This window comes from Typopeltis vanoorti, chromosome 1 (genome assembly GCF_054136105.1).
Source record: "Typopeltis vanoorti isolate ZY-2024b chromosome 1, IOZ_Tvanoo_1.0, whole genome shotgun sequence".
Taxonomy (NCBI): Eukaryota; Metazoa; Arthropoda; class Arachnida; order Uropygi; family Thelyphonidae; genus Typopeltis; species Typopeltis vanoorti.
In genome coordinates this window covers 149,542,871-149,570,589 of record NC_143549.1, presented here as the reverse complement: position 1 = coordinate 149,570,589, position 27,719 = coordinate 149,542,871, and the positions used below count along the sequence as shown (strand labels likewise).

The 27,719-nt window shown below is 35.5% G+C and overlaps 1 protein-coding gene across 1 annotated transcript in view; it reads right to left on the bottom strand.

The window, feature by feature from the left end:
- The window catches only part of LOC150110533 (ADP-ribosylhydrolase ARH3-like), a 168,497-nt gene that overhangs the window by 121,724 nt on the left and 19,054 nt on the right, over positions 1–27,719 (bottom strand). The gene's annotated exons all lie outside the window — the stretch shown is intronic.

Here is a 27,719-nt window from a genome sequence, read left to right as displayed (position 1 = left end):
GCAATTCCTTCACTGTTTCATATTATTATTATTATCTGAGACCTCCAGAGAGTCAAGGGCTCATCAAGGGAGGCTGTAAATCTTTCCATTGTAACATATATTTCACATTAGGGAATAAAGGTAAAATACCTTTTCAGGCTATTTTAGTCACAAAAAACAGATAATAGCATTTCATTAGAAGATTTTTTCTGCTAACCTACCCATACTGAACATTACTTATGCTTTGTTCCTTCACCATCCTTCTCAAAAACTGAGCATGATCCACATCCAGAAGAAGCAGGCAAGTTCTATTTTAACACGTTCGCTGCCACGCTAGTTTGGCATGGTCTGTTCCCCTACGCCGAGCAGTTTTACTTCTTCAAGGTCAGTACGATAATCTCGTTACCGGAGGTAAACGTCCTACGAGTATACTCGTAATTGGCTTGTACAGAGCATATACGGTCTATGAGAATACACAGTTTTGAAGCTAGCCCCACAAGCCAAGCATTTTCACTTCTTCAAGGTCACTACAATAATCTCGTTCCCAGCGGTAAGCGTCCTACGAGTATACTCGTAGCTGGCTTGTGAAGCAGGTTTTCCCACTACGAGTATACTCGTAGTTGGCAGCGAACGTGTTAAATAATGAAGGAAAACTTCAGAATTTCAAATTTATTTCCATTTTATTATTCTTAATGGATCCTCCTCATCAAGATTGGAATATCCAGTATTCCAATCTTGATGAGGGAATATCCAGGAATATATTGGAATTGGAATATCTAGGGATTCATCTTACATCCAATGATTTGGTAATATGTTCATCAAGATTGTTGCATACTCAAGTAAATTCAAGTAAAATTTAAGTACTGTTCAACCACTGATCCAAACAATTCATAGCCTCCTGAGATCTCCAAAGGGCAGTGTTTCCTATTACAAGCATCGAGATATTTATATGATCCAATGTTCCTGTGATCTCACCAACATAGATCTGACTGGTTGAAGTTTCAAACTGACCAAAAACATGTCAGCAATGTTGATCACAAAAGGGAAGAAAAGTCTGGAAAAATTAATCATGCATTAATGACAAATCTCACTATTCATGAAAATATAGCCATACCAAGTCACATTTAAAAGAAATTCTTTTTTTACTATGACAAAGAATCTGCTGTGATCATTTATTGAAGTGGCTAGATTAACAGAAACAAAGGCCTAGTCCTAAATGAGGTCTGGAAATTACTAACCAAATCTTTTTTGCATATCAGAATTTAACTTCTCCAAAACTCACCTCTACCCTTCAAAAAGACACTGATGCATGCTATGCATTACTGTAGGCTCATTTAATGTTTTGAATTGTATCCATTCTAACAATTTATTTATGTTTTACATTAGTTGCTTTCTTCTTTTCTCCCATCAAAAATCTCCAAACAAAACACCAGAACAAAGATGTTGAAAAACAAATCGATATTATTTTCTGTAGTGTAAAATAAACACCTAAAAAACATCACTATTACCAAAACAATATAGTTTAATAAATTTAACAAATTCCAAAACAATAGTTGTTTAGGGTTTAATGGTCTATGTCTAGTTTTAAAAATAGATATAGTAAAACTGAATGATTGTTGAAAAATTGAATTACTGAAATTATTATTAACACTTAAAATTAAAACTGGCATCATAACCATAATTCTTGATATGTACCCTCGTGGAGGGGATACAGGATATTATAATTATGATAGTACGACATGAAAAGTTACATTATTACTAACTTACTACTTAAATACTCTTCAACAACTCATCTATTATCTTTAAAGACTTGAATATTATCAGATCTTATATTTCTGTGTTCCACGGCACAATTGACTATACCAATCCAGTTGACCAAGGTCATTCTTCTGAGTTAGCAAAGCAAATGTTTTTTGCCATTCTGGCAAAAAACACTTGCTTTCTAACCTTTCAACAACTATTTTGTTAAAAGTGACCATACAACCGGAGATTAGTTCTGCTAACACATTCCTAAATGCTAACAATGGCAAATTCTTTCTTAATATACTCATTTTTAATGAGAATATTAAGAAAGAACTTGTGTGCAAGTATGCTTGAGAAATATATACTTGTGCTAGCATACTTTTCTCAAGTATACTTTCACAAATCTTACCAGGTGAATGGTACAGATCAGTACTATGACAGCTCCACTTCAATCATGATATTGCTATTGATTATATCTGTTCACTCACCTAATCTTTCTCAAAAAACTCTCTTATCTGTGGTCTCCAGTCCTCAATCAAGCATTTCATTTCATTTCGAACCCAGCTCTTAGATTCATATATTAAAACTGGTTTGAACATAGTCTTGTAAATAGCTAATTTAGTGTTTTACACATAAATTTACTGTCAATAGCTAATTTCTCTTTTTTGCACATAAATTTACTCAGATGATTTGCTACCATATTGGCTTTGCTAATTCTGTCATCATCATCAGCATCAAATTCCTGCCATGTACCCTCAAGGGGGTGTACAGAATATGACAGTACTACATGAAAAAAATTACATCATTACTAACTTCCTATCCACAATTTTACTCCAAATCAGTCTGTTACTTGTCAAGACTCCAACATTATCAGATCTTATATTTCTATCATCTAAGGCACTTTGTACCGTATCAATCCACCTACATCTTGGTCTTCCTCTGGGTCGTGTTGCTGCCAACCTGGCAGAGAACACTTGTTTTGCTAATCTTTCTTCGCCCATTCTGTTTAAGTAATCAGAGTTAGCAGAGCTAATCTCATACCAACTGAGATTAGCTCTGCTAACGCATTCCTGGATGTTGACAATGTCAAGTTCTTTCCTAATATTCTCATTTTTAATATGGTATTGCCATTGATGCCATCTGTTCATGCCTATAATCTTTCTCAGGACTCTCATATCTGCAGTCTCTAGTCTTTTGTCAATGTGATCCATATAGATAATGAATAACAGAGGGGATAATGTACATCCTTGTCTCACACCAGATTTAACATTAAACCATCTTCCTGTACTTCCTTCAATTCTAACTGCTGACTTACAACTCAAATAAAGACTAAGTATTGCTTGATATAATGCCCCATTGACACCATATAACTGTAGTGTATTGAATAACTTCTCTCTTGGCACCTTGTCATATGCCTTTTCCAAATCGACAAAACTTAAATATAGATCTTTGTTATATTCCCATGCTTTCTCGACTATTTGTCGTAAAGTGAAGATCTGATCCTGACAGCCTCCATTTGGCCTGAATCCAGCTTGTTCTTCATCAAGCTTTTCTTCCACAATTCTTCTCAACCGTTTCTCAAGTATACTTGCATAGATCTTCCCAGGAACACTCAGTAGGGAAATACCTCCGTAATTCTCACATTCAGTTTTATTTCCCCTTTTATAAATGGGTACTATTAGAGCTCTACTCCAATCATCGGAAATTCGTCCCTCTGTCCAAGCTTTCTGAACTAACCACTGTAAGACTCTTATACCACCATAATTCAGCATTTCTGGTCGAATATCATCTACCCCTGCTGCCTTTCCACATTTCAAACTTTTGATGGCTTTTTCTACTTCAAGTATGGATATGTATTCCTGACTGCATGCCTGGTCAGTGTTTTTTACCACTGTGCTGTCATCACTGCTCGTTTCATTTAGCAGTTTTTCAAAGTAATTACTCCATACTTCAAGGATATCTTTTTCTCCCGTTTTCATGTCACCTTTATCATCTCTAACTCCTTTTACAGTGCTCTTTCCTCCAGAATATTTTGCCACCTTCTTGATATTTATTTTCTATATTCTTGCCAAACTCCTCCCATGACTTTTGTTTAGCTTTCTTACATTTGTCTCTGTATTCTGTAAGAGCACAAGCTGACTTATTTGACAGGAACTTTTGATATGCTTTCTTCTTTTCCTTCACTGCCTCTTTAACTTCCTGTGTCCACCAGGGAGTTCTGGTTTTTTTTTATCCTTGCAGATAACCTCACCACATGCCTCTATGGCAGAATCAATCAATGTTTTCTTCACAGTTTGCCATTGAATCTCCAAGGTTTGATTCCTGTTCTCAAACTCTTTCGTTTTCTTTTCAATAATATTTCTGTATTTTAGTCTACAGTTTACATCTGAGAGCTGCTCAACTTTTATTCGCTTTAAAACTTTCTTACATGTTATTCTTTTCAATATGAAATTCAATTTTATCCTGCTCAAGACTAAATAGTGATCACTTCCACTTTCAAATCCTCTGTACACTCTGGTGTCCTGCACCAGGGAGAAAACATCACTATCAACAATAACATAGTCAATGAGACTTTTCTTATTCCTTGCCTCTTCTCTCCATGTGAATTTGTGCACATTTTTGTGTTGGAATATGGTGTTAGTAATAACCAGTCCATGTCCTGAGCAGAAATCCAACAGATATTTGCCATTATTATTAGCTTTGCTCTTTTCTCCAAATTTTCCCAAAATATATTTGTATGTCTCACAATCATTTCCTACTCTGCTATTTAGATCCCCAACAAGGACCAACTTTTCCTTTTTCATTGTGTCAGTTGCTTTTTCTAAAGCCTCAAAAAATTCCTCCACTTCTACCTTAGTAGAACCTTCTGTGGGACCATAGGCACAAATAAGTCTCATTGTCCAGTTCCCCATTCTCAATTAAAAGAGTTACAATTAAAATTATAATCAAAATTATTTACAAACAGATATAGCTGCAAAATTTCTCAATAAAAACCACTTAAACATAAACACAAAGTTTACTAATAATTACTCTACTTGATTACCAATTATTAATTGTTTACTAATAATTACTCTACTCTACACATTACTCTACTTGAGACTGGCTGCCATTCAAGAAGATTAGCCTCGTATTTTGTATTGAATACTATGGCTACTCCTTCTTTTCCTTGATTGTCATTGCCTGAATATAACATTTTGTATTTATTGCTCAGAAAGATCTCACCAGTTTTTGTCTTTTTTGTTTCAGTCACCCCTATTATGTCGATCTGGTACTTATCTAATTCCTCAGCTAGCTCCATTTCTTTGCCATTCAGGCTTCTTATGTTGATAATACTGATCTTTAACTCTGGTGATGTTGAGTTGGGGTTTGTTTTCAGATTTGTTCCAGTAGCTGACTTTTCGCTGTTCGCCCTGGTTCCCTGGCGAAAACAATGGGGGCCCTTGTTTAACCAGGCGACGCCCCAGTCGGCATGAAATTTTGTCATGTTGTACCATCATTTTTTATTTTGGTTTAACTAATAAGAATACAATTTGGTCGGCTAAATCCCAAATTGCCAGCCCATCCTCATTCGCTTAGTATCCAAATAGATACCCAACAGGGTGCACCACGAGAAGGTGAGGATTGGACATTAGGTCAGAAGCCCTGGTCGGTTCTCCGCATTCCTTTAAAGGCTGTGTGGAGGTCTCCTGTCAGTTATACGGCTTTGACCCTTAAGCACCCCTGCTAATTCTGTCTATTTCCATATTTAATTTGCCATCTTCACCAAAAATTGTGTAAACAGCTGAAATGTGTTGCTTGTTCAATGGCTTCTTCATTTACGATGCAGTTGAGATTTTTGATGTTTCTGTCTATTTTCACTGTCTTCATCTTTTTGTTGCTGATTTTCATACCAAATTCATTACAGCAGTTATTCAAATTATTCCCTGAATTTAAATAAATTATAGTATCAGAATAAACTCACATAACATAATATTTTATTAGTATAATTTTTGCCCAAGTATCAAAAGGCATCTTCAGTACATGTAAAAAGCTAATCGAACAATAACTGACAATTCCAAAAGGCAACATCTAGGTAGCTAATGTAAGATAACTAAAAAAGATCATTAAATTTCCTAATTTATAAAAATAAATAATGAAATAAAATAATACACATGCGCACAATTAAATAAAAAAATAATAAAGTTAGGAAAGATTAGCTGATTTAAGAAGTACTATCTCCCACAAAGGGGATAGATGGAGACTATCGGATCTGTTTAAGTTAGGAGAGTGAAGTAAAGTTTCATATGTTTCTGTATAAAGCCATTACATGAAGAACCAACTTTTGTGATGGATTCTTGTCTTGTTCCAATGAACTCTATATCTAGCAAGCTCTGCAAGTTCAGGCTGTTCAGGCTTAAGATATTGAATATAAGACTTGTGTTCTTCTAGATCAGGCCTGCACAACTTGATTGTCATTGAGAGCCAAACCCAACTTGGACCACCTGACCAAGGGCCAGTTCACTTCAGACCTAGAATCTTAGACTAGTCCACTGCAGCTAAACTTAAGTAAATTTGTTAGTAGGTCTACAGTAAATACTAATTAATATGCATATTTAAATTTTTTAGAGAGTTACAATTAAAATTATAATCAAAATTATTTACAAACAGATATAGCTGCAAAATTTCTCAATAAAAACCACTTAAACATAAACACAAAGTTTACTAATAATTTCACTGAGAATATCACACTTATTCTCGGTGAAATATCAGTGACTGAATGTAACATTGTGACATTCAGAATGTCACAATATGACACACTGCATTTCTTTGTTGCCACTATTTTATCAAAGTTTGGTGTCATGTTTGAAGTGGCCTTCTTAATATGACCTCTAAATTGATATCACTTAAAGATGAACACTGTTTGGTTTTGTTCAAGTTCATGTTTGTTCACTAAAAATGTTTTTTCATAAGTATATGTGCTCCCAAACATACAAAATACCTGGTAGGCATTATCCAACAAACTTTTAAATTTATCCCGATCCAGAATAGAATAAAACTCTTGTAAAGTACTCTCCCTATACTTGATCGAATAGTTTTCAGAACACTGGAGATCAATAATTTCCATCTGGAGTTCGACATGTAGATTTCCTGCTTCGACAGAAAATGGATCCTCGATCACTTTTATGCAGACTTTGTCTTCATTACTCAATGGCATTCTTTTCTGAAACTCCTCACTTAGAAGTGATATGTGCTTCTTATATTTTCCATTCACCACTGAATGATATTCTGATGGAATATTCTGTCAACAAGTTAAGAAATGTGACATATCCCCCTTAGCAAGTTGATATTCACACAAACTTAATTTCATTTTGAATGCCTTTATAAGAGACCTTAACTGAAAAACAAACTTCTTTTTTCCTTGAAGCCGTAAGTTAAGGTCATTCAAGTCACCCAAAATGTCACATATGAAAAATAAAATTTTGATTCCATTCTTCATCCATTATTTCTGGGAATTTTTCCATATCTTCTTGAGATTCCAAAAATTCAACTAGTTCATTTTTTAGAGCGACAAAGCATGACAAAACTTTACCATGGCTCAACCAACATACATCAGTATGTGGTATGGTAGAACCCTGTACTCAGCATCATTTTCTTTTAGAAACGCCTAAAACATTCTGTGTTTCAAACCCCAAGCTCGAATATAGTTGACCAGAGCAAATACTACTTTATCATATTATCAAACTGCAAAACCTTTGAACATAACACCTGCTGATGAATTAGATAGTGAAATTTTGTCAATGGTTTACCTGCATACTGTTCAATAAATGTTACAGCACCAACATTTTTATCACACATAGATGGGGCACCATCAGTGCAAACTGCTACTAAATTCTTGAAATTTAATGATAGTTTTTCGGTTAACACATCTTTACATTTTCTGCAATCTCCTTTCCTGTTGTTGTTCTTTTCATTGAACACAAACTAGCAAGCTCCTCTGTCACCTCAAAATTCTTATCAGGCAATAACAATCAAGGAAAAGAAGGAGTAGCCATAGTATTCAACACAAAATACGAGGCTAATCTTCTTGAATGGCAGTCAGTCTCAAGTAGAGTAATGTGGGCAAATATGAGAATGGGGAACTGGACAATGAGACTTATTTGTGCCTATGGTCCCACAGAAGGTTCTACTAAGGTAGAAGTGGAGGAATTTTTTGAGGCTTTAGAAAAAGCAACTGACACAATGAAAAAGGAAAAGTTGGTCCTTGTTGGGGATCTAAATAGTAGAGTAGGAAATGATTGTGAGACATACAAAAATATTTTGGGAAAATTTGGAGAAAAGAGCAAAGCTAATAATAATGGCAAATATCTGTTGGATTTCTGCTCAGGACATGGACTGGTTATTACTAACACCATGTTCCAACATAAAAATGTGCACAAATTCACATGGAGAGAAGAGGCTAGGAATAAGAAAAGTCTCATTGACTATGTTATTGTTGATAGTGATGTTTTCTCCCTGGTGCAGGACACCAGAGTGTACAGAGGATTTGAAATTGGAAGTGATCACTATTTAGTCTTGAGCAGGATAAAATTGAATTTCATATTGAAAAGAATAACATGCAAGAAAGTTTTAAAGCGAATAAAAGTTGAGCAGCTCTCAGATGTAAACTGTAGACTAAAATACAGAAATATTATTGAAAAGAAAATGAAAGAGTTTGAGAACAGGAATCAAACCTTGGAGATTCAGTGGCAAACTCTGAAGGAAGCATTGATTGATTCTGCCAGAGAGGCATGTGGTGAGGTTGTGTGCAAAGATAAAAAAATCAGAACTCTCTGGTGGACACAGGAAGTTAAAGAGGCAGTGAAGGAAAAGAAGAAAGCATATCAAAAGTTCCTGGCAAATAAGTCAGCTTTTACTCTTACAGAATACAGAGACAAATGTAAGAAAGCTAAACAGTGTGTAAAACTAGCTAAACAAAAGTCATGGGAGGACTTTGGCAAGAATATAGAAAATAAATATCAAGAAGGTGGCAAAATATTCTGGAGGTTGTTGAAGAAGCTTAGGAATGGAGGAAAGAGTGCTGTAAAAGGAATTAGAGATGATAAAGGTGAAATGAAAACAGGAGAAAAAGATATCCTTGAAGTATAGAGTAATTACTTTGAAAAACTGCTAAATGAAACAAGTAGTGATGACAGCACAGTGATAAAAAACACTGACCAGGCATGCAGTCAGGAATACATATCCATACTTGAAGTAGAAAAAGCCATCAAAGGCTTGAAATGTGGAAAGGCAGCAGGAGTAGATGATATTCGACCAGAAATGCTGAAGTATGGTGGTATAAGAGTCTTACAGTGGCTGCACTGCATAGTTCAGAAAGCCTGGACAGAGGGACGAATTCCCGATGATTGGAGTAGAGCTCTCATAGTACCCATATATAAAAAGGGAAATAAAACTGAATGTGAGAATTACAGAGGTATTTCCCTACTGAGTGTTCCTGGCAAGATCTATGCAAGTATACTTGAGAAACGGTTGAGAAGAATTGTGGAAGAAAAGCTTGGTGAAGAACAAGCTGGATTCAGGCCAAATAGAGGCTGTCAGGATCAGATCTTCACTTTACGACAAATAGTCGAGAAAGCATGGGAATATAACAAAGATCTGTATTTAAGTTTTGTCGATTTGGAAAAGGCATATGACAAGGTGCCAAGAGAGAAGCTATTCAATACGCTGCAGTTATATGGTGTCAATGGGGCATTATATCAAGCAATACTTAGTCTTTATTTGAGATGTGAGTCAGCAGTTAGAATTGAAGGAAGTACAGGAAGATGGTTTAATGTTAAATCTGGTGTGAGACAAGGATGTACATTATCCCCTCTGTTATTCATTATCTATATGGATCACATTATGAAGGAATGTGGTATTAAACCTGATATCAAAATTGGAGATGTTAATGTCAGCTCTTTGCTTTATGCGGATGATGTTATACTTCTAAATAAATCCGCTACAAGTCTGCAAGATTCTCTGACTAAATTGAATAGCTGTTGTAATAGATATGGTATGAAGGTCAGCAATAAAAAGACAAAGACAATGAAAATAGGCAGAATCATTGAAAATGTCAACTGTGTTGTGAATGGAGAACCTGTGGAACAAGTAAAACATTTCAGCTACTTAGGCACAATTTTTACTGAAGATGGTAAACTAAATATAGAAATAGACAACAGAATCAGCAAAGCTGGTATCGTGGGAAGTCAATTGAATAAATTCATATGGAATAAGAAAGAAATTAGTCGGAACACTAAATTAGCTGTATACAAGACTGTGTTCAAACCAATTTTAACTTATGGATCTGAGAGCTGGGTCAGAAGTAAAACACTTGACCAAAGACTAGAGACCGCAGATATGAGAGTCCTGAGAAAGATTAGAGGCGTGAACAGATGGCATCAATGGCAATATCATATTAAAAATGAGGATATTAGGAAAGAACTTGACATTGTCAGCATCCAGGAATGCGTTAGCAGAGCTAATCTCAGATGGTATGGTCACTTAAATAGAATGGGAGAGGAAAGATTAGCAAAACTAGTGTTCTCTGCCAGGTTGGCAGGAAAACGACCCAGAGGAAGACCAAGATATAGGTGGATTGATACGGTACAAAGTGCCTTAGACGATAGAAATATAAGATCTGATAATGTTGGAGTCTTGACAAGTAACAGACTGATTTGGAGGAAAATTGTCAATAGGAAGTTAGTAATGATGTAATTTTTTCATGTAGTACTGTCATATCCTGTACACCCCTTGAGGGTACATGGCAGGAATTTGATGATGATGATGATGGCTCTTACATATATTAAAAGCTGTGCAGTATCTTTCACGTCAATACTTTCAGCCATAGCAAGTGAATAATAGAGAAATTCACTAGTTCGATTTTTGCAGGTTATCTTAAGATCCTGGGCAATATCAGCCACCCTGCGCTGAACAGTCATAAGGGACAAACTGATATTTTCAAAATTATTTTTCTTATCAGGACACAATTTGGAAATGGCAACTTGCCAGCACAAACTATTTCTTGTGATATTTTTAAGCTTACCTTTGTAGCAACTTCATTTGCAGATGTCACTTTTTTAAAGGCTTGTTGCTCAGTGCTAAGGACTTTCAATAACTTTGCTGCTTTTATTTGCTTTTCACTTCCATCCAACTTGCCAAGGTTAGGATGTTTCGATTCAAAATGACGTTCTCAGATTGTACTCTTTTGGCACAGCGATAGATTTCTGGCAAACAATCACATAATTTTGTCCTTAAACTACGTAAAAAATTATTTGTTTGTCCACTCAGGATTAAATGCTCGATGTTTCAAATCTATTTTACGCTTTTTACTTAAGCTCATTGTCAGGCCCAGCGGTGGCGTGTGCGAAGTGTGCAATATACACAGGCATCGCAGAAGAAAAGGCGTCTAAAAGATGTCAAAAAAATATGAGATAAGAGTTTAAACGAACAACGAATGGTACAGAATGGTACATATAATTATGAATGTATGTCGTCTTCCATTCAGGCCCCTTCAGATCTTCCCGGAAACGAACAAATAAATTCTGAAATTGTATCCTGGACCCGATTATATTACTGTAATTTTTGATTAAAATTTATGAAAATATATCTAAAATAGTTCTTATTTTTTGATGTACCATAAATCAACTTATGATTAATTGTTGAGTTCTGTGTAAAAAAAAAATTTAATCACATTTATAGACAATATTATAAGCAGGACTAATCCATAGGTAACATTATACTGTAAAGCGGTTTTCATTTGTTTTTCATTTCCTGTTTGTTTTATTCACGCTTTATTCAAAAAAAACTTTTTTTGGAAAGGCACCGAACATTAATTGCACACAACAAAAATACTAGGTGCTGGCTCTGCTCATTGCGTAGACATTGACAATATTAATTACACAAAAACTAATGATGAAAAACTCACAATAATGCAGGTTATGATAACAGTTATGTAATATATTGCTCCAGCTACAACCAACCACTACACTGCCAAAACCAGTCAATGCATGGCCAACTTTGTGTAATACGATTCGTTCTCGTTCGTAGACATCAAGTCGTTACCACAGAGATGTAATTTTGAATTTCCAGGCAGCGACACTAGCGTTAACAAAACCTCAAAGCGATTGTAATAATTTGTTATTAAATACGACACTGGGAATAACTCCAAATGCAATTTACTGTCAAGTTGAAAAAAACATGATTGTGACATTAATCGCATGAACGTAAACATGCAGAGTCTTAGTAAAAATTTAATTCAACACTAAGAAAAAATCGTCTAATTTCATATTCCCCCATACCATTAAATAATTCAATCAGGCAGACGGGCCAAAATAAATAGCATTGTGGGCCGTATATTGTGCAGGCCACATAAGGTGCAGGTTCTAGATGAATAAAAGCAGATCTTCCTCTTTGTCGGAAATACAATAACTCACAAGAGCAAGGAATCTGGTAGACACTGGATAATTGAAATGTGGAAGTTTGTCTTTCAGAGAAGTGAGAAAAGTGGAGATTTTTCTGATTGGGTGAAAGGCAACAAAAATATTTGATGCCTTTCACCGAATTTTAAAATTTTCACTAATGCCATGCACATAAGGAATAGGAATACGAGTTATTTCTTCTGTATTTGAAGCGATAGAGATACCAAAACTGCTCAAAGCTCTTTTGATGGAAGAATTCTTTTAACCATTAGATAAAAAGTGGAAATATGTTGTAATTCTTTCTGTAATAGTTCATCTGAAGAACATAAGGAGTGGGCCTGATGAACCAGTGTTTTAATAGTTCCAGCCTTTTGAATGGGATGGTGAAATGATTCAACATAGATTTAATGGCCTGTATGAGTCTTCTTCCTAAAAACTGAGAAATGTAGGTTACCATCTGGCCGATGAAGAATTAAAAGATCTAAAATGGCTAACTGCTTATTTACTACTTCTTCTTCTAGGGTAAATTGATTCACTGGATGAAGTTCATTTAATTGAGAAAGAAACTGTTGTAATTCATAAGAAGAATTCTTTTTCTTCTTACTCCTTCTCCCAAATATTCTAATAGCATTGTGGAGAAGGATCAAAAGAATAGTAGGTGGAAGTCTCAATCCACCTGGCCAACATGAGATGAACTGGGGAACAGAACTTCCCAGATATGTGAACAGGACCTTTGCAACCCTACCACTTTTTTTCTTGCAGTGACTTCACTCCAAAATACTAATATGGTTGTACCTAATAATACATCTCATGCATCATCAGTTGTCATGAAGAATAATCAGCACCACATTCAGGCCTTAGGAAGGTTCTGTTCAAGAAGCATTACAGTCTCCAACAAAAATCAGTGATATTATTATTATTATGTGACACCTCCAAGGAGTCCAACGACTCGTTGAGGGAGGGTACCTACTCTACAGCTCCATCTCAACCCCATCACACTCCACACTCATCCACCAACTACAGTGAACTGCAACAACCATCATCATTTACACCAACACCATCTACTGCCCACCACCACTAGTATTTATATTTTCAAAGACAATCACAAATATCCATGCCTATGGCAGGATTCAAACCCGCAGCCTTTTGGCTGGAAAGTGTATACACTAACCACTCAGCCAACCAAGATGGCAAAATAATTAATGCTAGCAGCACTAATGGTTCCCAGGTGGTCACTCTCCCAAGTACTAACTGGTCTCAGGTTTGCTTAACTTCAGTGATCAGATGAGAACTGGTTCTTTCAAACCAATCTGGCACCTACGAATTATGAATATACATCATGAATGATGTCAGTTTCTGTGTCCCAGGAGAACCTGTGCAGCACAGTTTACTCCACATGACTATCAGTTACATTTGGGTATTTGTATAAAGAAAGCATTTCCTATGATCACACAGAACTGTGAAGGCTTGATGCTCACTTAAACTTGAAACCATAGACAAACCAGGTATGTCATCATATATCTTACAAATGCTTTGGTGTTTATATGAGTCAAATAAAAAAGGCAAAATTGTAGATACATTACAAGGTGTAAAATTGTCTACATTATCTTTTGTTGCAACCTTGGTGTCAGGTATAAGAGGTGATATCATAGATACATAGGATGATGAAGATGTTAAATAATCTGGACTGACTTATATTGTAACTACAAAAGAAATGGTAGGTTCTGATGAAAACTAGAATATATATATATATGAATACATATATTCACTCAGGGCTTCCATGGGCTACCGAGCACATACCCTAGGTGGCAGATGGGGGGGAACCCTGACTACTATCCGTTGGATATCAGGGCAGCTCTGAATATATTGAATAAAGAGCCGTGGACCAGTGGTTTTGGGACTGGCAATCCCATGTGAAAATATTGGTATTCATCAACCCGCATTTGGCCAGCATGGTGAATTAATAGCTTAACCTTCTAAGATGAATCCGACAGAAATAAAATGGCCCTCATTCCCTGGAAGCCAGATTGTTACTACCTATGGCAGCAGGCAATTAAACATGAAGGCAGAGGATGCTAAGAATTCCCGGGTAACCAGATCATGCTGCCATTGGAAACTAGAGCTTGGAACATTAAACTGTAGGACTCTGAGCAGTGAAGCATGGCTAACTGAACTAACTGAAGAGCTAAAGCGACTAAAATGGGACATTCTTGGACTGTGCGAAGTAAGACGTAATGGTGAAGAAATTCTTCGATTAAAAAATGGAGACATATTATATTATAGAGGTCAAGATAAAGAAAGAATCAGTGGAGTTGGATTCTTGATCAACAAAAAACTGAAGAACAACATAATAGAATTTGACAGTGTATCCAATCGAATATCAAGTATTGTTGTTCAAATATCAAAAAGATACACTCTTAAGATCATCCAAGTCCATGCACCAACAATAAGTCATAAACTGAAAAATATAAGAGATTACATAGAGAAGTCAGAAGAGTCATCAGGTAGGACAAGGAAAAGTTTTATACTAATAAATGTGACAAAGAGTTCCAGATGAGGAGACACAATTATCAAAGGATCTTTTGTTTAGGTCATGAATTAAAACACAAGTTTTAGCTCAAATTGAATGTCAAAGACAGGAATGGAGCATTATTAATAGAAGAACTGGAAATGAAAAACACATGGAAAGAATACTGTGAGGAGGTGTACAAAGAGGATAAAGAAAATTTGGAGGAGCCCTCTCACCAGGAAAATTTCAATTTGATACCTCCTCCACTTAGAAATGAAGTTGAAAGAGAAGTTATGCAACTAAAAACAGCAATAAGGCCCTAGGTGCAGATGGAATCAATCCCAGCAGACGTAAAGCTGCAGGGGATAAGAATGTTTCATATATTGATTACAAAAGATATGGGAGACAGGATCATGGCTTAGAGATTAGAAGTCAGTTTTCATACCACTATATAAGAAGGGAGATATGAAAGATTGCAAGACCTATAGAACAATTAATTTAGTATCTCATGCAAGCAAGATTTTATTAAAGCTCTTCTAAATAGTAGTGAGGTAAAAGTTGAGGCACAGATACCTGAGGTACAAGCAGGTTTTAGGAAAGGTAAGGATACTGGAGATCCTTTGCCTTAAACGCATCATAGAAAAGTTCTAAGAATGTATTTCATAGACTACGCTAAAGCTTTTGACTGTGTTCAGCATGTGAAACTGTGGGAAGTCATGAAAAGGGTTTTCCTCAACACACTATCAGGTTGATAGCCAACTTGTACAGGGAGCAAGGAAGCCACAATAAGAACAGGTGTTGGATTGACTGATTTGCTTCAGGTCAGAAAGGAGTTAGGCAAGGATGTTTACTTTCTCCTCACATTTAGTATAGATGTGGAGGACATCGTGTGAAGCACTGGATAAGCTCAAGACAGGAATTAGGATAGGTGGTAGACTGATCAGTAATCTGAGGTATGATGATCCTGAACTCCAACTCCTCTATACTGACAAGGAAGAACTATGACAAATTCGTGATAAAATTAACAAGATCAGTAATAACAGAAGACTTCAATTCAATCCTAGCAAGACAAAGCTTATTGTTCTCAAAGGAAATACAAACAGGGAATCTCTTGAGAAACAAGTGCAACTTACTGGAGAAAGAATTGATTTCTTTCTCCAGTAAGTTACATTTTTACTTGATTAATTGAAGAAATACTAATTCTTCACATTATTAATGTGAAGAAATGCTGTTCAGAAGACATCAGAAGAAGATTAGGAATGACTAAAACTACAGTCAGAGACTTGTCTAAAACCTGGAAGGATGGATCTATCTCCACAGGAACAAAGTTGAGCATTTTGGATGCAGTTGTTTTTCCAACAGTGACTTAAGGCTGTGGGACTTGGAACCTAAAGAAGTCTGATAGGAAAATGATAGCTGCTTCTGAGGTGTGGTGTTACAGAAGGCTGTTGAGGATATCATATACTGAAAGGCAGACAAATGGAGAGGTGCTAGAAAGGATTAGAAGAACTTTATGGCTCCTTACGGATACTGACAGAAGAAAATTGAAATACTTTGACACACTGAAAGAATGGAAGGAAGACTTCTCAGAACAGTAATAAAAAGTAAAATTCCTGGAAAAAGAGGAATGGGTAGACTGTCAATGAGATGGATGGATGGCTGGATTGTGTGTCTGGAGTGACTAATCTTCAGAGAGTTGAAGCCTCCAGAAAAGCATACAACAGGATAAGGACTGGTGTGTCACATCACCGAACATCTGAGTGACCATACAGCAACTGTTGATGTGCAACAAACAGATGAATGGATGATGAAGATAGCAGGGTCCATAGCCCCCCTTTCCTGGTTTACCTGATTCCTTTCCTGGAATCAGGTAAACCAGCCAGGAGAACATATGCAATTAACATACACTGTATACTTATAGGCATAGGATTGACCACCATATCCTAGAATTATGGTCAAAAAATCCAATTGTACTTTAAGAAGAAAGAAGGTTTAACGGCAAAAGAAATTCATTCAAAGTTCATAAAAGTTTATGGGCACTCTTCTCCTTTGTTTTTGACAATAAAGAAATGGACTGCCGAATTTAAATGGCTGTAGCAACCTTGAAGATGACCAACGTGAAAGACGTCCAAAAAGTTTAACACCACTAGAAATCCTTGATCAGTGCATGATATGGTATTGGATGACCGGTGAGTCAAAGTGTGTGAAATTGCTGAGACTATAAGCATTTCAAAATAGCATCTAGGATATATTTTGCATGAAGAATTGCAAAGAAAAAGCTTTGTGCAAGATGGATGCCATACAGATCATAAATGCACTTGCATGAAAATCTCTGAACAGTGCTTGGAGCATCTAAACAAGAATAAAATGCTCCAATGATTTTGTTCGTAGATTTATTACTATGGATGAGACTTGGATTCACCAGTACACACCAGAACCCAAACAGTAGACAGAAGCCAGTTGTTCAGTGCCAAAGAAGACAAGGTCATGGTATCAGTGTTTTGGGATGTGCTAAAAGGCATTTTGTTTATTAATTATCTTGAAAAGGATAAAACAATAATTGCGGAATATTATTCCAATCTTTTATCCAGACTAGATGAAAAACTTTGTGAGAAAAGACTCCGTTTACAGAAGAAAAAAAATCATCTTTACCAGGACAATGCACCTGCCCACAAAGGTGTTTTTGGGAATGGGAAAATTAAGGGATTTGCACTATGAATTGTTGGAACATCTACAATATTCCCCAGATTTGGCTCCCTCTGACTTCTATCTCTTCCCAAAACTAAAAATCTTCCTCACTGGTCAGCGTCTTTCTTCGAATCAAGAGTGATTGCAAATGTAAAGGGGTATCTTGCAGATCTTACTGAGAACCACTATAGGGATGGGATAATGGTGCTAGAGCATTGCTGGAAGAAATGTATTAGTCTTAATAGAGATTATCTTGAAAAATAAAAATAATTTTGAAATTATAATTTTGTTTTTTCATTGTTAGGCCGAGAACTTTTCAGACCACCCACGTAAGTCTGATTATAATAATAATTATAGGTATATTGCTCAAAATTAAAAATGTAACAAAAAAACCCTAACCTGATTAAATAAATTAAGGATACCAAGATATTATATACTTGGTTTAATCCTTCATCCAAGCGTATGCAAATAAAGTTTGCACCTGAAATATAATTAGGACTATGGCAACTCATATATTGAAGCTAATGACTTCATATCACTTGCCTTAGTATCCCATAATGCAAGGCACATATCCTTATGGGTATGTACGAGTTGCCCTAGTCCTGATTATATTTCAGATGCAAATGCTGTTTGTTTACACTTGAATGATTAAACCAAGTATAATTTCTTGGTGTCTTTAATTTATAGTATAACCAAGTGGAAAAAATTCCAACAATCTTAACCTTGATATCAATTGACCAATATTATGCTTGTAAATATTAGGAATAATGTAATAAACATCTAAACTCAAACAACTGAGTGAATTTGATTGCTAGATCGATTCATATAAACTATCTAAATCTAAACTATTTCTGTTGAGGTTTTTAAGGGTGAAAGCTGGATAACTGGGAGAAGAACACAATGGTGCCTTTCATGGAATGAGCAGAAACAGCCAGGACTTCTGAGTTAACATTCAATTCTCACCTTCTCGTGATGAACCCAAATTAGTGAGTATCTCCTGGATAATGAATGAAAGAGGATGGGATGGCAATTTGTAATTTAGTCAACCAAATGGTATTCTTATTGGCTTAAACCAAAATCCAAGATGATAGTAGAACATGAGAAAATTTCAAGCCAGCTGGGATGGAGAGCACCCAGTTAAATGAGGTCCCTGTTGTTTTCCCCAGGGAACCAAGGTGCAAATTCAGTCACAATCAATATAAAATGTAATATTTGGGCAATGATGATAAGGGGGAAAAAGAAGGAGCTATCAACACTAAATACAAAGATAATCTTGAATGGCAAGCAGTAGCAAGTAGTGTGATGTGGACAAATAACAAGAATTACTTGTGCCTATACTAAAAGAAGGTTCCACTAAGGAAGAAGCTGAGAAATCTTTAAGCAATTAGAGAGGGCAAATGATAACTAAGAAGGAAAAGCTGATCCTTATGAGAGATTTAAACAGGACAGTAGGAAATGATTACCAAATATATAGAAATATTTAAAGGAAAGAGCAAAGATAATAATAATGATAAGTGCCAGTTAGATTTCTGTTCAGGAAATGGACTAGTTATTATTAACACCATGTTCCAACATAAAGATGTGCACAAATTCAAGGAGAAAACATGTGAGAAATAAATTTCATTCACTATGTTATTGTTGATGATGATATCTTAATGCCAGTTCAGAACACAATCGTACAAGAATGGACTGAAATGGAAGTGATCACCATTTAGTTATGAGCAGTATATCATAATGAATCATATTTGAATATCATATCGAAAATAAGAGTATGTAAGAAAGTTTTAAAATGAATCAAAGTTGAGCAGCTTTCAGATGTAAACTGCAGACTCAAATACACAAACATTATTCAGGAAAAAATGAAGCAGTTTGAAAACAAGAACCAAACCTTTGAGAGTCAAAAGCAAACCATGAAAAAATATTTATTCAGCCAGAGAGGTAAGTGAGGTTCTTTGCAAAGGTTCTCTGCAAAGAGAATAATTAGAAATTGATGGTGGAGTATCCATGAGAATCCATGGTGGAGTAAGGATGTTAAAGATAGTTTATATTGCATAATTCAGAAGGCCTTGTCAGAGGGTCAAATTCCAAATGACTGCAGTAAAGCTGTTATAGTACCCGTCTATAAAAAGATAAATAAAACTGAATGTGAGAAATTACAGAGATATTTCCCTACTGAGTTTTCTTGGTAAGGTTTATGCAAGTATACTTGAGAAACAGCTAAAAAATTGTGGAAGGGAAGCATGATGAAGAACAAGCTGGATTCAGGCCAAATATAGGTTGTCAGGATCAGGTTTTCACTTTAAAACAAATAATTGAGAAACACTGGGAATATAACAAGGATTTTTATTTAAGTTTTCTTGATCTCGAAAAAGCATATAACAAGGTACCAAGAGGAAAGCTCTTCAAAGCACCACAGTTATATGGTGAAATGGGACATTATAACAAGCAATACATAGTCTCTATTTAAGTTGTAAGTCAGCCGTTAGAAATGAAGGAGGTACAGGAAGATGGTTTGAATCAGGTGTACAACAAGGGTGCACATTATCTCCGCTGTTATTCATTATCTATATACATCACATTATGAAAGAAAGTGCTATTACGTTTCCATTAAAGTGATGTTAACCTCAGCTCTTTACTTTATATAGATGATGTTATATTTCTGAATATATCCAGTACAGGTCTGCAAGATTTCCTGACTAAATGAATAAGTGTTGTGATAAATTTGGTATGAAAATCAGCATTAAAATGACAAACAATGAAAATAGGCAAAGACATTAAAAACATTGTCTGCATCCTGAATGGCAGAAACTATAGAACAAGCAAAACATTTCAGCTATTTCTACACAGTTTTTAATTAAAATGGTAAATTACATATTGAAATAGACAACAACAGAATTAGTAAAGTTGATATGGTAGGAAGTCAGCTGATTAAATTTATATGGAATATGAAAGAAATTAGTCAAAATATTAAATTAGTGTATACAAGACAGTTTTCGAACCAATTTTAATTTGGTTAGAAATAAAATGCTTGATCAAAGACTGGAGACCTCTGATATGAGAGTTCTGAGAAAAATTAGTGGAGTGAACAGATGGTATCAATGATATCACATTAAAAATGAAGATATTACAAAACAGAACTTGTTATGGTTAGCATTTAGGAATGTGTTAGGAAACTAATCTCAGGTGATATCATCATTTAAACAGAATGGGAGAAGGAAGATAAGCAAAACAAGTTTTCTTTGCTAGGTAGGCAGAAAAACAACCCATAAAAAGACCAAGGTGTATTGATACAATAAAAAGCACCTTAAAAGACAGTAATATAAAATCTGATAATATTGAAATCTTGACACACACAACAGATTAATTTGAAGGAAAATTGTCGATCAAAAGTTAGTAACGATGTAACTTTTTCATGTAGTACTATCGTAATTATCTGCACACCTCCTGAGTATATATACAGGGTGTTCGGGATAAATTTGACATATTTATAATTAATTATATTTTTCCGTAAGTTACATGTATTAACACACACTTCTCTTCATTTAAAAGTTTGGACCCTTCTTCATTCATATACAAGATGTCAGAAAGGATGGATAGCTGGAACCCACCTGAATCATGGAAGAGAATAACTTGTATCATGATGATTCGTGCCCGCCATCAAAATAAGGATATTACGACTGCTGCCCAATGCTCCCTGAATACAGTAAAAACAATCAGGCATGAACTAGAGACTTGCAATGGTGACTACGAGGATGTAGCAAGAAGAAAGATCCCTAGCAGACGATCTGATTGCGTTCGTACAGCAGAATTCCTCGCAAATCTGCAGGAACAGGTGTTGAAGAACCCTGGCATTGGAATTCGGGCTTTGTTCGTGGAGTTGCTAACTGTAGTCAAGCCCTGGATAACAAGGGTAGCCAATGGTAGGCCGTATGTATGGCAGCAGGATTCGGCCCCTTGCCACACCTCTGGGAAAAGTCAAAAATGGTTGTCTGAAAATTTCTACGACTTCACCAGTCCAAATGTTTGGCCTCCAAACTCCCCAGACCTTAACCCCATGGATTATTTTGTATGGGGCGCAGTTGAAAAAGACACCAATCGCACTTCCAGTAATACAAAAGCCCAGTTAATGGATAAAATTAAAACAGTTTTTGCGGCCCTTCCCAGGGAGACTGTAGCATCAGCTTGTTCGAGGTTCCGAAGCAGAATTGAAGCTGTGATCGATGCTAATGGTGGTTATTTTGAGTAAATCTTGTTGATAGTATTGTAATTAACTCTGCCTGTAATGTTTTTTTGTCAATTCATTAAATTTAATAGATACAAAGAAGATTTTCTTTTTCCTTACGAAACTGTCAAATTTATCCCGAACACCCTGTATATATATATACACACACATATATTAGAAATTTGATGATGGAGTAGAAAAACCCCCCATCAAAAACCTGAAATATGGAAAGTCAATTTGAATAGATATTTAACTAGAAATGCTCAAATATGGAGGTATAACAGTTTACAGTGGCTGCACAACTGCATAATTCAAAAAGGCCTGGTCAGAAGGTCAAATTCCAGATGAATGGAATAGAGCTCTCGTAGTACCCATCTATAAAAAGGGAAATAAAATTGAAAGTAAGAATTATTATTATTATTATTATTATTATTATTATTACCCTCGAATGCATGTCATTTGCTGACAATTCTCCATGAAAAAACTCTTTTAAACTCTTCTACTCCTTCCACAGCTCTTCACCGCACTCTTATAACTTCCAGGAAGCCTCTGTTTTTTTCCCCCCTCTTCCCTTCTTCTCTTTCCATAATCTCATCTGAATTAATCCAGTATACTTTAGAAACTTTAGGAAAAAGTTAAGAAAAAATGTGGAAGGGAAGCTTCACATAGAACAAGCTGGGTTCGGGCCAAATAGAGGTTGCCATGATCAGATTTTCGCTTTATTATTATTATTACACCCTCCATGGAGTTGGCAAACTCATTGTGGGAGGTTCATTCGCAATTAACAATGCATTTATCATACTGAATCTTAAAATTCTTAATAATCTCTGAATTAAAAACCTATTTTGGAAATGCATTCCATTAACTCACAATTCTCAGGGTAAAAAATCTATTACTCACATTCCTCTTCACCACTCACCACATTCTTACATAACTTCCAGTGATGGCCTCTGGAAGTTATGTATTCTTCAACCCCTCTCTCCCTTGCCAGTATTCCAGAGCCCTGATATTGTCTTAGTCACTTGTCTCCAGATCCTCTCCAATGTTTCTACATCACAATGAAACCCAAGTGACCAAACCTGCACATGTTAATCCAAGTGTGGTCTGAGCAGTGCTCAAAAAGTAGCACAACCACTTTCTTGTCTCTACATGTTAATGTACTTCTTATCATAGCAGCACTATATGTGCAGTCTTTGCAACTTGCAATATACCTTATATGAAGTTTATAAGGATGAGATTCGATTAGACCGAAGTTGTCTAACTATCGAATCTCATCCATTGCCAGCACCATCAATTTTAACACACATCCTTATATTTCTGCACTGTAAAATGCAAAACCTTGCACTTATTAATATCAAAACTACAACCCCATTTCTTTGTAACAGTCAAATCAATTCAAATCTTCCTGAAGGGAAATTAACAGTAGTAATTATAAGTGTTACTTATAATTATCCTAAACTTTGCATCACCAGTAAACAAGTGAACATTCCCAGTCAGAGTAGCTGATAAATCCTGGGAATATAACAAGGAATGTATATCAAAGTTTTGTAGATCTGGAAAAGGCATACGATAATTGTTCAAAATGCTACATATTAGTTATATGGTGTAAATGGGAGATTACATCAGGCAATATACATAGTCAATATATGAGTTGTAAGTCAGCAGTAAGAATTGAAGGAGGTACAGGAAAATAGTTTTGATGTTAAATCCAGTGTGAAAAAACAATGTGCATTATTTTCACTGCTATTCATTATCTATATGAATCACATTATAAGAGGAAATCATGTTGGAAGCTTAATGGAATGTATACAGCACTCAGAAAGGATTAATACTGATTTTAATGCTTCCAATATTTTGTCTCAGTCACTGAGATATCTTCAGGGAATACAAAAAAACTTCAGGGATTACACACACACACACACTAAAATACAGCACAGTACTAGGTGAAGCATGCGGGTGACTAAAGTCCTATCTAGGATGGTGTACCCTCAATGGGTTGTAGGTGGCCTAGGATGTAAGGTGGGATCTCTGATAATTAAGGTTTTTTCCCAAATTTTGGGAACTTTTATGCAACTGTATTTATTTAAATTCGGTTGATTTCCGAGTGCCACCACAGATTCTAAAAATAGTCTTTCTTTTTTTGAATTTACAATGGTGAAGCATGGTGGTTTTTCCCCAGGAGATCCGTTGGTTGTATCCAAAACATGGTCTGCAAGGCCAGATGACCATAGTTGCGATTGCAAATGTATGGATTTGTGTTCTTCTAAGTGGATGGCTGCTGATCTACTTGTCTGTCCAAAGTAAGCCAGCTGGCAAGAACAGAATACTTTATAAACTCCAGGTAGAACGGATAAAGGCAGCAAGTTTACAGTGGGGCTATGTGGAGGTTGTACTTTTTTAAAGGTGTCATTTATGGACCTTAAATGACATCTTCACACTCTTGAAGACATTTCTCCTTCTGATATCTTAGATCTCTTTGCCATCAATTCTGGTTATTTTTCTTGGAAGAACAAAATTTACAAACAGATAGAGGGAACCACTATGGGGTCACCACTCAACTCCTCTTGTCAATTTTTACATAGAAAAATTTGAAAAACAAGCTACAGACTCAGCCCCTCTCAAACCTTCTATCTGGCTAAGATATGTAGATGATGTGTTCTCTATTTGGCCTCATGGCTCAGACACATTGGACTTCTTCCTCAGTCACCCCAACAGTCCATATCCAATTATCTGTTTAAGATAGAAAAAGAAAAATAACAATAGTTTACCCTTCCCAGACACACTGAACTCAACCCAATACACAACACCTTCCTTTCCAATGGCTACAGCGATTACAGAATTAAAAAAATAATCAGTTTCTCCCACATTCCCTTGGCCATCTCTTCAGAAGAATTTCAGAAATGCCATCACCATACCCTACATCCGTGGCACATCAGAAAAATAGCCAGGTCCTTAAAAAGTACAACCTTCACACAGCCCCACCGTAAACTTGCTATCCTTATCCGTTCTACCAAAGATCAGCTCTCTCCTCTCTCAGTGCCTGAAGTTTATAAAGTACCCTGTTAGTGCAAGCTGGCTTATTTGGACAGACAGGTAGATCAGCAAACATCCACTTGCAGAATACAAATCATACCTCTGCAATAACGATTATGGTCAATCTGGCCTTGCAGACTATGTTTTGGATACAACCCACAGGATCTCCTGAGGAAAAAACCACCATTATCCACCATAGTAAATTCAAAAAAGAAAGACTATTTTTAGAATCTGTCGTGGCACTCAGAAATCAATGAAATGTAAATAAATATGGTTGCATAGAACTTCCCAAAATTTGGGAAACATTAATTATCAGAGATCCCACCTTACATCCTAGGCCACCTACAAATGTCCATTGAGGGTACACCACCTAGACAGAACTTTAGAGTAATCCACGTGTTTCATCTAGTATCGTGTTGTATTTGAGTGTATGTTACAGTAGTTTTTTGGTAATCCCTGAAAATGTCTCAGTGACTGAAAAGAAATATTGGAAGCATTAAAATCAGTTTTAATCCTTTCTGAGTGCTATGTATATTCCATTATGACTCCTACAGGATCCCCACATCATTTAAGCCTCAACACACGGATTATAAGGGAAAGTGATATTAAACCTGCTTTCGAAATTGGAAATATTAATTTCAGCTCTTTACTTTATGCAGACATTATGCTGCTAAATAAATGCAACACAAGTTAGCAGGATTCCCTGAATAAATTGAATAACTGCTGTAATAAATTTGGTATGAAAATCAGCAATAAAGAGATAAAGACAATGAAAATAGGCAGAAACATTAACTGCATTCTGAATGGAGAACCTATTGAACAAGTAAAACATTTCAGCTATTTATGCAATTTTTGGTGAATACAACAAATTAAATATGGAAATTGACACAAAATTAGGAAAGCTGGTATGGCAGGAAGTCAACTGAGTAATGTAATGGAATAGGAGAGAAATTACTCAAAACACTAAACTAGCTATACAAAACAGTGTTCAAACCAATTTTAACTTATGAAACTGAGAGCTGGTTTAGAAATAAAAATAAAACACCTGAACAAAGACTGGTGACCACAATTATGAGAGTTTTCTGAGAAAGATTATGGGAGTGAACAGATATAATCAATGGCAATATCATATTAAAAAATAAGGATATTAGGAAAGAATTTGACACTGTTTACATTCAGGAATGTGTCAGCAGAGGTGTTATGGTCACCTGAACAGAATACAAAAAGAAAGGTTAAAAAAAAAGTATTTTTTTGCCAGAATGAGAGGAAAAAAGACTCAGAGGAAGACCAAGGTCTAGGTGGATTGATATGGTGAGGTGTGCCTTAAAAGACAGAAATAAAAGATCTGATAATATTGGAATCTTGACAAATAAGATTAATTTGGAGGAAAATTGTTGACAGTAAATTAATAATGATCTAACTGTTTCATGTGGTACTATTGTAATAGACTGTATATCTATCCCCTAATGCAGGGGTTCCCAACTTTTTTGTTTCCTAGAGCACATTCTAAAATACCGATAGGGCAACGGGCACCATCTATTTTTTCAAGCAAATTTTTTGAATTCTTTTGTTAAATGAATACATACAAAATTTACATTATAATTAAATGTTTCATTACTTAAACTTTTACATTATATAAAAATTTAAATATATATATGTAAGTTAGTGTGATCTTTGGCATTGCATTTCATTGGCCAGTGCTTCATAATTAGGAGAACATGATGATATTCCAGTTCTTAAACTGGAATGAACAACTTCGAATGCGCGTCTACTTTACATTGTATGCCTTTAATACTCATCATGTGTCATTATCGCATGCGTCATATAGCATGCCATGAATTGTTGTGTGATTATTTCAAACTATACAGCACACGGTTGAACAGGGGCGGGTACACACACAATTGAATTGGTCGACGGCCACCATAGTGCCTGCGGGCATAGGGTTGGGAACCCCTGTCCTAATGGTACACATCAGGAAATTGATAATGATAAATATTTCTGTTGAAATTAATATTTTAATAATAACTGAAATTTCATACTCTGTTATTAAATAAACTGTTAATTAAATATGTGTCTGCACCATGGTTAAATAACATTAACTATTCATTTTAACTTAACTTTGACTTAACTTTAGTCAAATCAATTCCACTGAGTTAGGCTTATAAACTACTTTAACATAAACCTCTCAAGTGTTAATCTTACCATGACCAATTTCTGTTCCCCCCCCGCTATTAAATAAACTTTGCATTATAAGTAAATTTAATGTGTGCAGTTCCATACTCTCACACAAATCAAATTAGAAAATTTATTTTATTATCGACTGTGCCATCTAATTTGGGTAAATTTTATTAGAAAGTTAGGGTGAGAAAAAACAGGAATTAATAACTAAATGTATCTAAATTTTCTATATGCAAGTCATGACTATTAGTATCTTATTATGCCCACAGGTTCGCATTTTTTGGAGATAGTGCATTAGCCAAAAGAATAGATCAGGTAGTTGCAAAACAAAAAAAAACATTTACTTTACTAGATAAGAAGTACATTTACACTAGAGATTTTGCAATTATCACACTTAACCCTTTTTCAAACAGGTAATACAACCTGTATGACAAAACTCCCAATTACTGGGTAAACTCATTAAACAAACTATGTACATACTTGAACACTGAAGTAACAAATTAAATAAAATCCTTCCTTCAAATACTGACATAAATATAGTCTGACTATATATCAATTCTCAATAGCACAGCTCCCTATACTAAACTAAGTGCACATTCACAGCCTTAACAGACAAGTTCTCTAATAATATTCCCGCAAAACTTTGTGACTTTACCACCTTATATATATACGTTTTCTTGGAGGCACATTCATGAACCCGAGACACACTTTCTAACTAATTACAAAGATATTGCCTACTTACATATTCACCATAAACAAAGAGTCCAAAATACAGCATACTTCTTCAGGACTTCAGTGTCTTCTTTTGATAAACTTCCTGGCTGCTTGGACATCATAGGCAGTTGCTAGTAGATCTTTCCTCCATCGGACATTCAATATGGAATTACCCATCATTACCACTGGGCTTGCATGTAACTGCTGAGGAAATTGGTCT